The sequence below is a fragment of the Canis lupus genome, chromosome 2, assembly GCF_011100685.1.
Source record: "Canis lupus familiaris isolate Mischka breed German Shepherd chromosome 2, alternate assembly UU_Cfam_GSD_1.0, whole genome shotgun sequence".
Taxonomy (NCBI): Eukaryota; Metazoa; Chordata; class Mammalia; order Carnivora; family Canidae; genus Canis; species Canis lupus.
Window position 1 is genome coordinate 64,731,405 of NC_049223.1, and position 15,940 is coordinate 64,747,344.

Consider the following 15,940-nt stretch of genomic DNA (forward strand, 5'->3'; position numbering starts at 1 on the left):
CAATAATTGCTGTATCGGTAGCCAACTCTTAAGCTGGTGGCTGTGGAATTCTTCCCCTGATGTAGGATTTAATAGTCTGGCAATTAGATGCATTGATTTCTCTTAACTGTTCATTTGGATGTGTAAACGAAAGGAACCTGCCACTGAGGCTGATGGTAGGGGCGTGCTGGCTGCCTGGCTCTCGGAAAAAAGGCTGATGGAAGTGGTGGTAGGAGGATAGGATTCTTCAGGGCGGTTTTTTTTTTTTTTTTTTTTTTATTTTTTTATTTTTTTTTTTTTTTTTCAGGGCGGTTTTGAGGCCGGTTCCCTCTCTTCGCATTTCTGCTTGTGGAATGAATAGCACCTGTTGTTCAGATACTGTTTAAAAATAAACAGTTAAAAAATAAACCGAGAGCGTTTACAGTTATTTCTGAAAAGTAAAACATCTTCCCTGCTGCAGATGCTTATAGAGCAGCAGCTCTGTCTTTGAGTGGCCGGACTCACATATTTTTGGCAGGTGGTCTTTTAGGTACCAGAGGGAAAAGTCACAAAACACCTTTGCCCTGAGTTCCAAAGAGACCCCCTGCTGGAGATGGAGTGTCTTGTCCGATTCCTCTCCCCCACCTTACACCCCCCCACCCTGCCCCCATCCCCGCCTCCAGAACACCTCTTAACTCCCTGCTCCTGCACCTGCAGGGTGCTATAGGTGGCACCAACTTTTGATATACAGTCATCAAAAACTCTTTGTTGGTAAGCAAGCAGAAGATGGCTAGCTTTCCTGACTGCCTCTCCACCACCACCACTCCCTCTTTTTAAACTAAACTGAATGGGGATCCCTGGGTGGCTCAGCGGTTTGGCGCCTGCTTTCGGCCGGGGGCATGATTCTGGAGACCCGGGATCGAGTCCCATGCCGGGCTCCCTGCATGGAGCCTGCTTCTCCCTCTGCCTGTGTCTCTGCCTCCCTCTCTTCCCTCTCTGTGTTTCTCATGAATAAATAAATAAAATCTTTAAAGAAAAATAAACTAACCCTTTTGTCGAGGCTAAGGTGAATTTACCTTTCGCGGACCTTGTCTATGATAGACTAGTGTTTGCAAAGAATATTAGCCTCGTGTCTTGAAAACGTTTGCCATGGATATCAGGGCTTCTTTCTTATCTGCGGGCCTAGGGTAATTGCGACAGAAGAATACCTTGAAAATTGTTAGTGGGCTCCGCATTACTGTGGGTAACCAGGGAAAACTTGGATTGGCAAATCTGACAATTTCTGCAGCTTCCTGTCAGCTTGCAAGGGCATTTTGTGCGCACGTTAGTCGGGAATCAGAGTAGTTTTGCACCCAAAATGGACTAATTAAGCCTGGGTCGGTTGTATCCCAATTGAAGTTTTCAGCGCTGTCAGCTGCCTCTGCCTACCGTGGGAGAGGGAGGGTGGAGTGGAGTGGGGGAAATGCTGATGGAAAGTTTTGATTCATAGCTTACCTGCCAGGATCGGTGGCAGCCAACGATTGGGGTTGTACACTCAGTAAATAAAAATACTTTACCTCTTTGAAGGAGCGCCAATTAGCTGATTGCTCTGTGTGGCTGTCTTTAAGGAGAATGCTGTTTTACCCATCTTCTTGTACAAAGGTTTGATTTTTAATGTCTTGTGAAAAGGATTCTCTTTGTCTTGATTGATGTCAGGAATAAAAGCATGATGGTAATATCCCTTTGAAAGCTATTGTATTGTCAGCCCTGGCTGACAGCGGGAGGGCCTCCCAGCGTTATAGATTAGTGCTGTGAAAACACTGACATTTTCTTTGTTACGTTGCTGTTGTTCTACTTGCAAAGTCAATTACACAATGTTGGAGCTCAGTTACCGAGTTGACTTTGGAAGTAGCAACGTCTTTCATTCTCATCTTAAAGATATAATTTTCCTTTGTTGCTGTTGTTTTGTTTTGTTTTCTTTCTTTCTTTCTTTCTTTTTTGACCTGCCTCCCGGCCCCCTGCACCCCCCCACCCCCACAAGAGTCTGAACGTATTCGCCAGGCAAACACACTCTAGTTTCAATTGTGACAAGTCAAATTCAAAGATTGCCACGTCATTATCTCCGAATTCTTCTGCTCATTCACATTTCAGTGGCTTCTTATTGATATAGTGACTACAGCAGCCAAGATACATAAAAAACCCATCAAATGAGATTACAGTGTTGATAATATCTTATCAAGTGGGTTGTTCTCTGGATTTGGGACCCTTGCGGTTGGCAGATTCAGAGTTTTCTTTCTTGTTTTTCCAGTGGAGTCTGACCTGGGCTGAACCAGGTTCCTGGGTTGATGGAACGCCAGCAACAGTGTTGTTGTAGAAGATTCATACGCATTCTGATCTGAGAGGCTGGAGCTGTTGAGCTCTGGAATTAGAAAACCCGAATGACATTATGGCAGAGGTGGAAGGGGTCTCCTAAGAGACTCATGTCACCCATCTGTCTCCCATTGAAGAGGGGAGACTGGGATTCTAAGGTGGTCTACATATGCATTTACCGAGTGCCCCTGGACCTGGCAGTGATTTGCATTCCCATGTATGTGTGTGGAAGGGAAGCAAGGCTTGGTAGGTCCAAAGCTGAAAATGATCGGGGTGGATGTTTTATATTCATCCTCTCCCTTCCCCTTCACCCCAGCCTTGCCTTCTCCAGAAAGAAAAAAACCTAACTTCCTTAGTTCTCTGAACTGGCCCCAAAGAGGCAGTTTCCTGAGAATGGTCAGGGATCGGGGATGATGCTGCCACTGACTTCAGATGACAGGGACCCATCAGGAAACTCCGTCCGAGGACACTAATTGTGGGCCCCCGAAGTTATTATTATGAACCACCAGACAAGAGCCTATGCTCGCCAGCAATTTGTCAGGACTAATTTTGTTTTTCTCCAATAATTGAAAATTAATGTCTTGAAGTGAAAGCAGATGTTCATGCCATCTTCTGAATTGGGATATAAAATGGGGCTCTGTAGATGGGCTCACTAATTTAACAGCAATTTTCCTCTCGGCTAATGGGGGTGCTGGGGCTGCTGTCACCTAATGGTCGGGGTGAGAGGATGAGAGAGAGAGAGAGAGAGAGAGAGAGAGAGAGAGATTGGGAGAAAACTGAGCCCACTTGTGCAAATTCTCCTGTCTGGGGTGCATGCGGCCAAGCCCTGCGAAGGAAGGTGTGGTGGGTGTGCTCGTTTTAGAGGGAGAATATGTCAATAAAATTTTTCCTTGAGCTGTGAAACTTGGACCATTCCTCGTTTTGAATACTTATTTGCACAAGAAGTATTTATGGAGATTATGGCATGGCATTATGTTAGAAAAGGTAAGGGGAGCCTTGATCCTCTGGGAGAGCGTGGATTCCTGCAGAGTGGACTGTCAGCTGCATGTTGGTCACCTCCCCCTAACGAAAAGCTGGTGAAAATCGCATTTCTGGGGCTCCTGGCTGGCTCAGCCAGAAAACCATGCAACTCTTGATCAATCTCGAGAATTGTGAGTTCAAGCCCCACATTGGGTGTAGACATTACTTAAATAAATAAATGTTTAAAAATTGCGTTTCCCCAGGCCCAGATGCTAGAGATGCTCACCCAGCTGGTCTGGGGAGGGGCTCAGAACTCTTCTTTTTTTTTTTCCCTTTTGAAGAGAAAATTGAGATGAGACATACATAACCTAAAATGTACCATCTTAACCCATTTCTAAGTGTATGGTTCGGTGGCATTAGTACGTTCACATTGTTGTGCAACCATCACCACCATTAACTTTTCATTTTCAGGCAGCACCCAGCTAGTGGTGGGTTGCGGGGGGTGGGGTCTGAGCCCACCACCCTCTGAGGAAACCACCCAATTCAAGGGCTCAATTTTCTGGGGTAGATAGGAGAAGAAGGCTCAGAAGCTGAAGGGACTCTGGAAAGCTGGCTCTAGTGTGAGAAAAGAGATTGGTGTGCCCAGAGATAGGGCAGGGCATGAGATGAGGGGCCTCATCGGGGCTGGTGGCAGAGGGCAGCACAGGGGGATGCTTAGCAGCTGAGTGATCTGGTGACCAGTGTCACGATTAGAACATTTGTTTCTCTCTCCTTGGGGACAGTGTTCGTTTGGGCCTGGCTGGGTGTGAATTTGTCCGGTGGCCCTGGCAGGGCAGATCCTCACGACACCCATACCTGCCTGCCAGGACCCAGATAGCCCTCCCTGGCTCCCCCGGCTCTGGATCCTTCAGGAAAGGGAGGGACGGCAGTTCTGGAACCACCTAGTTGCCTGGCTTTCCAGTCCTGGAGGGCCGACCTACCTCCATCCGGCCCGCGGGTCTGGGCATTGCTGACACTCGTAGTGTTCTCCTCCTTGGAGATGCCAGGCACCTTTCTCTCCCCTGGTTTTCTCAGTAATTGAAATTTGTCCTTTCGTTACCTGGGCATGAATTATTTTTTGCAGTGTTGTCATTCCCTATCCTGCTGTGAGGTTTATCTCTTCTGTTGATCCTAATTAAATAAAACATACTGTTCACCTAACTCCTGTTGCACTGAATTTTACCTGCCTGAAGGCAGAGTGATGGCCATCTGGGCTTGGTTAGGGAGCAGGGCATGGCTGGGGAAGAGAGCTGGGGTGGTAGTGGCCCCCACATCCAGGCTGGGTGTACCCCCTTGGCCTGGGGGCTGCAGGACATTGTAGGCACCAGCAACAAATAGCATATTTCTAGTTCATGAACCAGAGAAATGGCTTTGTCCCTACCCCCTGGGGCTGCAGGTCTGAACCTGGGGAGAGAAGAGACAGCCACCAGGTCGAGGGAGTCTCCAGGGAGAGGGGGAGGGTGGAGAGTGGGTTCCCAGAGGAGGGGAGATGGAAAGAGGGGGCAGGCTCCTGTCGCCTGGGGTGGAGGCTGCAGAGTGCGGGACTCTCTAGGGAGCAGTGAGCAGTGCACACGTTCTGGGTGCCCAGGACGGCTCTGCAGATGCCGTGTGCCCCTCAGGGAGAGAGTGGCCAGCCAGGGGCCTGGCCCATATGTTGGGAAGATTCAGACTTTCATTCCTTTTGCCTTTGAACTTCTTGGACTCCTGCCAGTGCCAGGTTGAAAAAGCACCTGGAGGTCACTTCACTCAGACCTCCTTGGGTATATTTGTAGCATCCTTAGTTTCATCCAGCCTCCCCTTGCACACTTCCACTCTCAGGGAGCTCACTACCTCTATGCATTTTTAGCTCGAGTTTCATTGTTCTTCTTTCCCTTAAATCCATAATGTAGGGTGCTTTGGTCCTAGTTCTGTCTCCTGGGGCCTTAGGGAGTAACTCAAATCCTTAGTTCCCAGAGCAGCCCTATTGAGAGTTGGCAAAGCCTGCCTTGCCCCACTCATTCAGGAGCAGGAAATCACAAATGGGATATGGTCAACCTGGTGGTCTTCTGGGACCCCATGCTCATTGGTAGACACCATTGACCTGAGCTCCCGAGTCCTTGTGTTTATAGAAGATTTCTTACGTGAGTGAGTAGATGTGCAAACTTTGAGGGGATAAATAACTGGATGGGTGAGTGAATGAGTAGTGGACAGTGACTGAGTAATGAGCAGATGTACTCCAAGTGAGTGAGTGAGAGGAGGATCTGACTTGGGCTTATCGCCCCCCTCTCACTCCTGCCCCTTTTCCCAGCATCTTTGTTGGGGTCATCTGCCCCCTCCACCTCCTCCAGCCCCTGTTCCTGTTCAGGAAGTGAGATGCCCCATTCTGGAGGACTGGGGGCCCTCATACCCCTTGCGGTTGGGTGGGGATGGCTTGTGCCTATTCTTCCCTTCATCCTCACCTACACTGTGGGTTGCAGCAGTCTGCTGTGAGCTTGCTGCTACTGGTGATCCAAGGCTGTGTGCCACGCATTGGGCTAGATTGTAAAACATCGTTTTTATTATTTATTTTTAAAAAGATTTTATTTATTTATTTGAGAGAGAGAATGAGAGGACACAAGCAGAGAGAATGGCAGAGGGAGAGGGAGAAACAGGGTCCCCGCTGAGCAGGGACTCTGATGCGAGGCTCCATCCCAGGACCCTGGGACCACGACCTGAGCCCAAGGCAGATGCTTAATCGACTGAGCCAGCCAGGTGCCCTGCAAAAACATTGTTTTTATTTTTTTTTTATAATTTTTATTTATTTATGATAGTCACACACAGAGAGAGAGAGGCGCAGAGACACAGGCAGACGGAGAAGCAGGCTCCATGCCCTGGGAGCCCAACATGGGATTCGATCCCGGGTCTCCAGGATCGCGCCCTGGGCCAAAGGCAGGCGCCAAACTGCTGCGCCACCCAGGGATCCCTAAACATTGTTTTTAAATGCTAAAAGCAATATGACACTTTCATACCAAATTCTCAATAAAATTCTAAGCAAATTCTAGTACTAATTCAAAACAAAACAATTTTTCATTGAATAAACTCCCTATTCCATCCCCCCTTCCCGCTACATGGCCCAGGGGGCTTTGGATTGGACATTTTTGAACTGGTTCGGTGTTGGCCAGGCCTATGCAGCCCAGCTTTTATTCAGTTGCCTTTGAGACCTCCTCCGTCTTTCAGGGACCTGTTGCCCCTGAATAGCACGTGGAGTGAAGGATGGAGTTGTGGGAAGTTTGCAGGAGAGAAAAGATGGGACGTGTTTGCAAGGGAACCTGGCAATTAAATATAACTCAGAATGAAAAGGAAAGATCCCCTTCTGGCTGAAGGCCTGAGTCAAGAGTGATTTATTTCTCTCTGGAGTGTGGGAGTTGTGGGTTGGAGGAAACATGTTCTGTGATCTTGGGCAGGACAGCTCCCTCTATGGGCCTCAGTTCTCCTGTCTATGAAATGGGATGGAACTGGTTGGCTGAGCTACCTGCCTTAGATGGTTTAGGATTTTAATTCCTGGAACGTGAGAAGGGGGAAACATAAAAAGCTTTGGTTTTATTTTATTTTTTTTCCCAAAGATTTTATTTATTTATTCATGAAAGACACACACACACAGAGAAGCAGGCTCCATATAGGGAGCCCAACGTGGGTCCCCAGGATCAGGCCCTGGGCTGAAGGCGGCACTAAACCGCTGAGCCACCCGGGCTGCCCAAGAAGCTTCGGTTTTAAAAAAATACAGGCTAGGGGTGCCTGGTTGGCTCAGTGGGTAGAGCATGCAACTCTGATCTCCGAGTCATGAGTTCAAGCCCTGTGTTGGGGTAGAGTTTACTTAAAAAAACAAATAAATAAAAAGTTTTTTTTTTTTAATTTCAAATTTTTATTTAAATTCTAGTTAGTTAACATATGGGATAAAATTGGTTTTAGGTATAGAACTTAGTGATTCATGACACCCTGTGCTCAAGACAGCGAGTGCCCTCCTTAATACCCATCCTCTGGGATGCCTGTCAGTTCAGTGTCCAACTCTCGATTTTGGCTCAGGTCATGATCACAGGGTCGGGAGATCGAGCCTGAGCCCTACGTAGAGCCCAGTGAGGGGCCCAGTGCTTAGGGGGGAGTCTGCTTGAGATTCTTTCCCTTTGCCCCTCCCCCTGTGAGTGCATGCATGCTCTCATTTAAGGCTCTTTAACGCTCTCTCAAATCAATCTTACAAAAAATACCTGTCACCCATTTAGCCCACCCCCCACCCACCTCACTCCACTAACCTTCAGTTTCTTCTCTATAGTTAAGATTTTATGGTTTGCCTCTCTGTCTCTCTCTCTCTCTCTCTCTCTCTCTCATTTTTTTCTCTTCCTTTGTGTTTATGTTTTGTTTTTTAAATTCCACATATGAGGAAATCATATGGTATTTGTCTTTTTATGACTGATTTATTTCACTTAGCCTAATACCATCTAGAACCAGCCATGTTGTTGCAAATGGCAAGACTTCATTCTTTTTATTTTTTTAAATTTTATTTATTTATTCATGAGAGACACATAGAGAGAGGCAGAGACAGGCAGAAGGAGAAGCAGGCTCCCTGTGGGGATCCCGATGCAGGACCCCGGGATCACGCCCTGAGCCAAAGGCACATATTCAATTGCTGATCCACCCAGGTGCCCCAAGATTTCATATTATAAAAATATATAAAATATATAAATATTATACATTTATAATATAATACATGTTATTATATATTTTATAAGCATGTTATTAAATATATAAATATTTATTTATATACTATAAATATACCATGTCTTGCTTAACTATTCATTAGTTGATAGACATTTGGGCTCAAAATAATAAGTATTTAAAAAAAGGCTAGAAAGATATTGTTAGGTCTTATCAATTGTTACTTTGTACAGTCCACAGAGTGAGAATTCTGAAGAAGCAGCTTTAGGAAATCCTGTGCAGGGCAGCTGGGTCCTGCCTCGCTCCAGACCCTTTTGAGCACTGAGGGGAACATCAGATAAGAGAAGTGTCAAGGGCTTGACTGTAATGTTGGTGTCTTTGCAGGTGTCCGAGAGTTCAACTGGTGATGTCCTTGGCTCTTTGGGCTTTGGCGGTTTTGACAAACATCATGGGAGCAGGTTCTCTGGTGCTTCTGTAATCTGGGAACAGTGTAGGGAGAGGATGACCGGGTCCCACATATGCCCATCCAAAGCTAGCAGCATGGCCAACCTTGACCCTTAGGGAGGATACATGGAGGGACTTCCCTGTGCCAGACTCTGCCTTCAGCTCTTCTCATGTGTTCGTCCGGCTGTCGCCTCAGCTCTCTGATCTTAGTTTTACAGAGGCACAGACAAGCACAGAACTACCTTTTTCAGAGTCAACGGTCAGAGGTAGCAAACCAAGCCAATAACCACGATCTTTATTTATAACTGCCCAATGGGCTGGAAGAAGCAACAGAGAAGCTCATGCTTTCTCTGGGGTCTGGAGAAATCCTCAGACTCTGGGCCAGGAGAGGGGGCCATGGGTAAAGGCACAGGAGTTCTGCTCTGCTCCCCACGCATCTGTAACCTGCCTTTTGGGGTATCTACATTCACATCTTATAAAAAAAAGGATTTACACATCTTAAATAATTTAATCCCTTTCTTCCACAGAAGTAAGCACTGTTATCCACAATTGTCTTTGCCCCCAGACCTTTTTATGTGATGCATTTACACAAAAACATGTATATATACCCATACATACGTAATTTTAACCCTACATAGCATGATATACTGCTTGACTATACTTTCTGTTAGGTGCTATTTTTAAGTAGCAGTGAATTTCCAATCTTGGTTGCACATTAATATCATCTTAGGCACTTCGAGGAATAACATTGCCTGGACCCTACTACCTTCGAGGATGGGGCCCTAGTCGTTCGTTCGTTTGTTTGTTCCTCCCTTCCTTCCTCCCTCCCTGCCTTCCTTCCTTGCTTCCTTCCATCCTTCCATCCTTCTTTCCTAAGCTTCGTAGGGAATTTGAGTGTGCAGCCAGGGTTAAGAACCGTTCATCTAGGAGATACTGCCATGTTGGTATTGTAGATTTACTACACCTGCCATCATTCTATAGAATGGGTGCACCGGAATCTATTTACAATTCTCTGTTGATGGACATTTAGTTGTTTCTAGTTTTCCACTGTTATAAATAATGAAGCAGGGAGCTTTCTCGTTTAAACATCTTTGTGTTTCTTAGGCTAAATTCCTAGAAGTTAAATTGTTAGGCTGAAGGGTAGTCACTTGAAAAATTTGATAGGTATTTTCATATCGTCCTCCACAAAGGGTGTACCGATGCAGGCCTCTCCTAACTCTTGCCCACGTGCTGGTGTGTTCTTTTTTTTTCTCCTCCTCCTCCTCCCTCTTCTCCTTCTCCACCTTCTTTTTTCCTCCTGTTTTCCTTTTGCCAATCTGACAGGCAAGAAATAGCTTGTCTTTTAATTTATATTTCTCTGATTACTAGCTGGGTTGACTATTTTTCTTATACTTATAGACTTTTTATTTATTCTTCAGGAAGGGGCACTGCACTGAATGTGGAGCTTGGGGGTTTGGGCATTTCTTTCCCTCGGTTAGTTCTTCAGTCATGTCTCTTCTTCCTTCCAACCATCTATCCATCCATCATTTGTTCATCATCTACCCATCCATCATCCATCCATCCATCCATCCATCCATTCATCATCTATCTATTCATCCATCCATCCATCCATCCATCCATCCATCCATCCTTTGTCCATTTATCCATCACACATCCATCATCTATCCATCTATCATCCATACATCTATCACCTATCCATCTATCCATCCCTCCACCCATCCATCCATCTATCATCTGTCCATTCATCCATCACCCATCCATCATATATCCATTTGTCATCCACTCATCCATCTATCCATCATCCATCCACTCATCCATTCATCCATTATTCATCCATCATCCATCCATCTATCATCCACCCATCATCATCCATCTATCAATCATCCATTTATCCATACATCATCCATTCATCATCCACCCAACTGTCCATTCATCCATCTGTTATCCATCCTTCCCTTCCCTTTCCCTTCCATCTAAATCCTGAATATTTTATCCAGGCGAGAATCTTAGCCCCTGCTCCAAGGAGGATGCAGAGATGAACCAAATGGAGGCCATGCCCTCCGGTAGTTCACAGTCTGGGGAGGATATAAGACCCTGACCATAGAGTGAGATAGGGCAGCCTAAGATGGAGGTGTAGGATAAGGGCCAAGAGAGGTTGGAGGGGTTCCTCTTTTTTGTTTTTTAAGTAATCTCTACATCCAATGTGGAGCTTGAACTCATGACCCTGTGATCAAGAGTCACATGCTTGAATGACTGAGCCAGCCAGGCGCCCCTGGAGGGATTCTTTTTGATGGAGGGAATCAGGCAAGATCTGGAAGAGGGGTAGTGTTTGATTTGGACCCAGAACAACACCAAGAACAGTTACCATTTAATGAACACAACTTGTATACAGGCACTGGACAATGCATTTTACAGGCAGTATCTCATTTAATCTGGACACTCATTTCTGACCATTCATGTGGGGGCTTTGGGCTTTTTTAAAAAAAGATTTTATTTATTTATTCATGAGAGACACATAGAGAGAGGGAGAGACACAGGCAGAGGAAGAAGCAGGCTCCATGCAGGGAGTCTGATGTGGTACTTGATCCCAGGACTCCAGGATCATGCCCTGAGCAGATGCCTAACTGCTGAGCCACCCAGGCATCCCATCAGGCTTTCTTATTCATGAGCAATAATGGATCTTAGAGAATCCTCAGCTGAGCTCCCTTCTGATGTGAATGATCAGATTTTCTCAGAGAGGGCAAGTCAGATGTCCAAGGTCATATAATGACCTTGTGGCAGAATTGTGCCCGAGATCAGGGCAAGGAGAGGGGGGCAGATCTTGCTATCACTGTTCCAGGGCAGATCTTACCTTGGAAACACCTGGGACCACTCAGCTGTTGGGGTGTGGGTACCTGGGCTCCCACCTACAGCCTCACCATATTATTGGAAAGCTTCAGCTTCATTTGCTGTGAAATGGGAGCTCCATTCCCAGGAGAGGTGTGAGGGTGAAATCTCAGGAGTGGTGAGGAAGGAATGGCCATCCAGAGGGTTCGAGTGGGATCATACTTGGGGCAGCCTAACTTTGCCATTCTTTCTCTCACACTTGTATATTTGTGCTGGAGAATGCACTGCCAGAGAAAATGGGTGGGAAAAAAAATCTAGCTTTGAAACTGTCACCTGCTGGAGTGACCCTCCCCTCTGGGAATTGCGATTGTGAATGAAGCTTCTCCAGCCCTCATGTCCTGTCCATCCCACCAAGGACAGTTGCCTTTCTTAAGGGACACATTGACCAGGCATAGGAAAGGGACTGCGTGGGAGCCATATGCCCCAGAATGGGTGTACCTGTGTGTATGTGTGTGTATGAGTGTGTGTGCGCGCCTGTTTGTATGTGTGCATGTGTGTGTCTGTGTGTGCATATGTGTACTAGGTACATGTTTGTGTGTGTGTGTGTGTGTGTGTATGCATGCCAGCCTCCCAGGGGAAGAGATTTTTGTCATTGCTTACATGGTTCAGACTATCAGTACAGGGGCAGAGCAAATACACATGCGTGGTGGACTCTAATCATGAATTTACTTTATATCCATTCATTCGGATCTTTTTGGAGCACCTACTATGTGCCAAGCACTATGCTTGACTTGATGCCACAAAACGAAAGAAGCAAGTCCTTTTTTCTATCTAAGATTCAGTTTGCCATCTGTCAAGTCATAGTTTTGAGGGTGGGAAGTGAGTTTACAGTGATGTTTCCCAAAATGCAGTCTGGGATTTTGTTGATGCTCTACCAAAAAAAAAAAAAAGTTTTCTGTGGCCAAACACCTTTGGCAAACACTGCATTAAACAGAGTTAAAAGTTTTAAAAACTTTCAGGGCTTCTCAGAGCCTTTAAAATGCTAATGTGAGACTCAGAGATGGTAATGGTCTCTGGTTTCCAAACTTATTTGATTACTAATCCTGGAATCCTCTTGTCTAAATCCAGAGAGGGTGGGCAGCCCTGGTGGTGCAGTGGTTTAGCGCCGCCTGCAGCCCAGGGCGTGATCCTGGAGACCTGGGATCGAGTCCCACGTCAGGCTCCTGCATGGAGCCTGCTTCTTCCTCCTCCTGTGTCTCTGCCTCTCTCTCTCTCTATGTCTATCATAAATACATCTTAAAAAAAAAATACAGAGAGGGTTTCCAGGCCTTTAAGGGCTACTGTCATTATTTGTTCATTCATTCATTCATTCATTCACTTATTCATCTCAGACGTGGTTGTTGAGCACCTATTATATTATATGTCAGGTTGTTTAAGGTGCTGAAGCCACAAGAGTGGACAGGTGAAAATTTATTCTAGTGGGGGTGCGATGCGATCTACAAGTACACAAGCGAGTAACATAATTTCTGGGAAAGAAAGCAGATCCTGGGATAGGCAGGTAGGGGTGGAGGAGGCTGTCCAGACAGGGCCATCTGGAAAGTGACACTTGAGCCCAGGGTGACGGGGGCGGGCATGAGGGGAGATGGGGGCTGGAAGCCTTTGTGTTTGGTGCTTTGAAGGGGCTGGGGCATGTGGGACATCCGGGTCCTTCCCTGGGTCTCTGGATCCCACCTTGGGAGGATCCACCACTGGCCCAGCCTTCTTTGTTTTTCAGGGCACAGTCCAGGCCTCAGAGGTAGGCGTCTCTGGGTGGCCAGTCAGTTTGATGGGGCAAGCAAGGCTTCTGGATCCCAATCTCCTGCGTCCCCAAACCATGCAGTACCATCTCACTGCGAGCTTGTGCTAGTTTGCGGCAGACAGCCCAGCGATGGTCCCTCCCTGGGCAGCCGGCTCTGAGCACCACGCAGCAGAGCCCCTGCCTGTGTCGCTCCCCGCCATGTCCCCAGTGCCTGGCACTGGACCCACATTCCCACCCCCCCATCTGCCAGATGGGAAAATGAGGCCAGGAGGCTCCCACAACCCATTCCCTCAGAGGCTCAGCCCAGAATCCAACCGTTTTCCAAGCCGGGGCTGTGACCTGAGGCTGGTGGGATGGGGGAGAGCAGAGGTGGGGCTTGGGGGCCCCTAGGGCCCTCCTGGGGTCAGGCTGCGACGCTGCCGCGGGTGATTGGGCTCCGGGGAGCGGGTATGGGGCAGGGCCGCGGGAAGCGGTGGGGGAGGAGGGGCGGGGGCGGGGCCGGGGCGGGCGGAGGGGGCGGGGCCGGGCCCGGGGGCGGGGCGGGGGCGGGGCCTGCGCGCAGAGCCGGGAGCTTGGGAACGCGGCCCCTCCCGGCCCGGGTCTCCCCCCACCCCGACCCCGGCGGGGGCGGCCCCGGGACCCCTTTGAGGCGGCGGTCCTGGGAACGCGTCGGGCCGGCCCCCGCCCGGGAGGCTCCATGGCTGCGGCGCAATAACTCAGGCCCTGGTTTGGGCACAAAGCGGCCGCGGCGGGGGACCGGCTGGGAAGGCGCGGGCTGCGGCGCTCGCGCGCGCTGCCCCGAGGGGGGCCCGGGCTTGTTCTGCACCGCGGGCCGCCGCCGCCGCCGCCGCCCCTCCGAGCCCGGGGCCCAGCCGGCGCCCCCAGGACTCCGGGGTCCCGGCCCGGGGCGGGGGGGGGCGGGGCGCGGCGCCTGGCCCGCAGCTGGCGGCCGCCCGTGGGTGGGCTGCGGGGCTCCGCTGGCCAGATGTGCCCCTGGGGGGCCCTCGGGGGACCGGGGCGGGGCTGCGGGGCGGCGGTGGGCCGCTTGGGCCCTCCATGAGTGTCTAATAATAAAAGATAAGTGTCACTGATGGCCTCTGATCACACTAAGTTCATCTGCGCGGCCCAGCATCCCTCTGAGGTAGGTACTGTGATTATCCCGGGTTTCAGAGGAGGAAACTGAGGCACAGGGTGGCAGATTAAATGCCCAGTGTCCCACAGCTAGGACTAGACGAGACTTGAACGCAGATACTCTGGCTACACGCCGCCCAGGCGTGCGTGGAAGGGGTGTATGAGCTCCGGACTGCAATTTTGAGTGCATTTATGTTCAAGAAATTACAGGCAGAAGATTGGCAAACAGATGTGAATAATGATTTTGTGTTTGCCACTTAAAATTCGCTCCTTCACTGAGGAGGTGGGTACTTCTGACTTCATTCATTCCCTGGATGCACACTTCTGGTCTGTGCTAGGACTGCTCCTCTAGCTGGGTGCACAGTGAGGAGTGAATAGGGCCAGGTCCCTGCCTTCAGGGAGCTTATGGTTTAGTTGGGGGCAGGGTAGCGAGAATGACGACCAAGTGGGAAGATTGACACCAATACGTCATTTTTCAGGAGAACTCGCTGTGGCTTGTCAGCCTTGGGCAGCGCTGGTCCTTAGGAGGGCATTTCAGAGGACATGAAGTGTCAGCTAGCCCGGGAGGATGAGAGGGAGCTGCAGACGGTGGTGCCCTTTGGCTCTGAACTCATTCCCAGGGTTGCCACCCCCTGCCTTGGGCCTGGCCCTGTGGGGGGAGGACAGAGAAGGCCATGGTCGCAGTCTGTGAGGACCTGAGGGCACAGAATCGGGGAATTTAGACTATGTGTGCCTGGAGAGGCAGGGACAAGTGCAGTGGGCTTTTCTGGAAGGACTGGAACACAGGTGAAGAAGGAGTTTGTTCGGCTTGGTGTGGCCTGCTGGTCCCTTCTAGAGAATCTCCAGGATGGGCCCCCATGACTCAAGCATAAAGACTCCTGAAATTTCCATGACCCCCGAGTATCGTATGGTTCCACAGACACCTCCAAGGACCCAGGCAGTAGGTTGGAGGGGGCGCTTGCTAATTTGCCGGAGGAGAAAGGGACATCCAGACCCACAGCCTTGCCCTGAGCACAGGGCACAGCCTGTGTCCAGCCATCGATCGGCCAGGCTGCTTCTTTTCAGGGACATAGAGGTCTTAACCCCCAGGCCCTAGCTCACTGGAGCCTGGTGCCCACTCTGCACAATGTTAGGGTTGGGGGTGGAGAGGAGATGCAGATGTCCGTTGTCACCCAGGGCTCGGAGCTGCCTTAATTCCCACCACCTTCAGCCTGGACAGTGGGAAAATCATTGCCCCTCTGGGCCCACTCTATCTAGAGTTCACTGTGAATTGGGTATCGGAGTGGACTTTATTCTGAATCCCGTCTTCATTGCCACAAACTACCCATTGCATAGGCTCTTGAGCTGCGCAAGGCCTGTCATGGGTTCTGAGTTTGAGCGTGGTTCCCCACTCAGACGAATGGGGTGGGGCCTGTCCGCAGCCACCTCTGTGCATCATATCTTGCCTTCGTTTTGTTAGGAGACTTCCAAGTTTGCTCTTCTCTGGGGAGACAGGTGTGGCTTGGGCCACAGACATAGGGAGAAGGAGTAAGGGCATTTCCTGATATTTGTTACTGAGCTGACTGTGTGCTGAATGCTTTCTACATGATTTCTTTCTTTCTTTTTTTTTTTTTTTTTTTAAAGATTTTATTTATTTATTCATGAGAGACACAGAGAGAGAGAGGCAGAGACACAGGCAGAGGGGAAGCAGGCTCCATGCAGGGAGCCCGACGTGGTACTCGATCCCGGGACTCCAGGATCACGCCCTGGGCCGAAGGCAGTCGCTAA

At 49.1% G+C, this 15,940-nt stretch overlaps 1 protein-coding gene across 2 annotated transcripts in view; it reads left to right on the forward strand.

The window, feature by feature from the left end:
- ZNF423 (zinc finger protein 423) overlaps window positions 1-15,940 on the forward strand; it is a 333,820-nt gene that overhangs the window by 4,406 nt on the left and 313,474 nt on the right. The window lies entirely within an intron of this gene.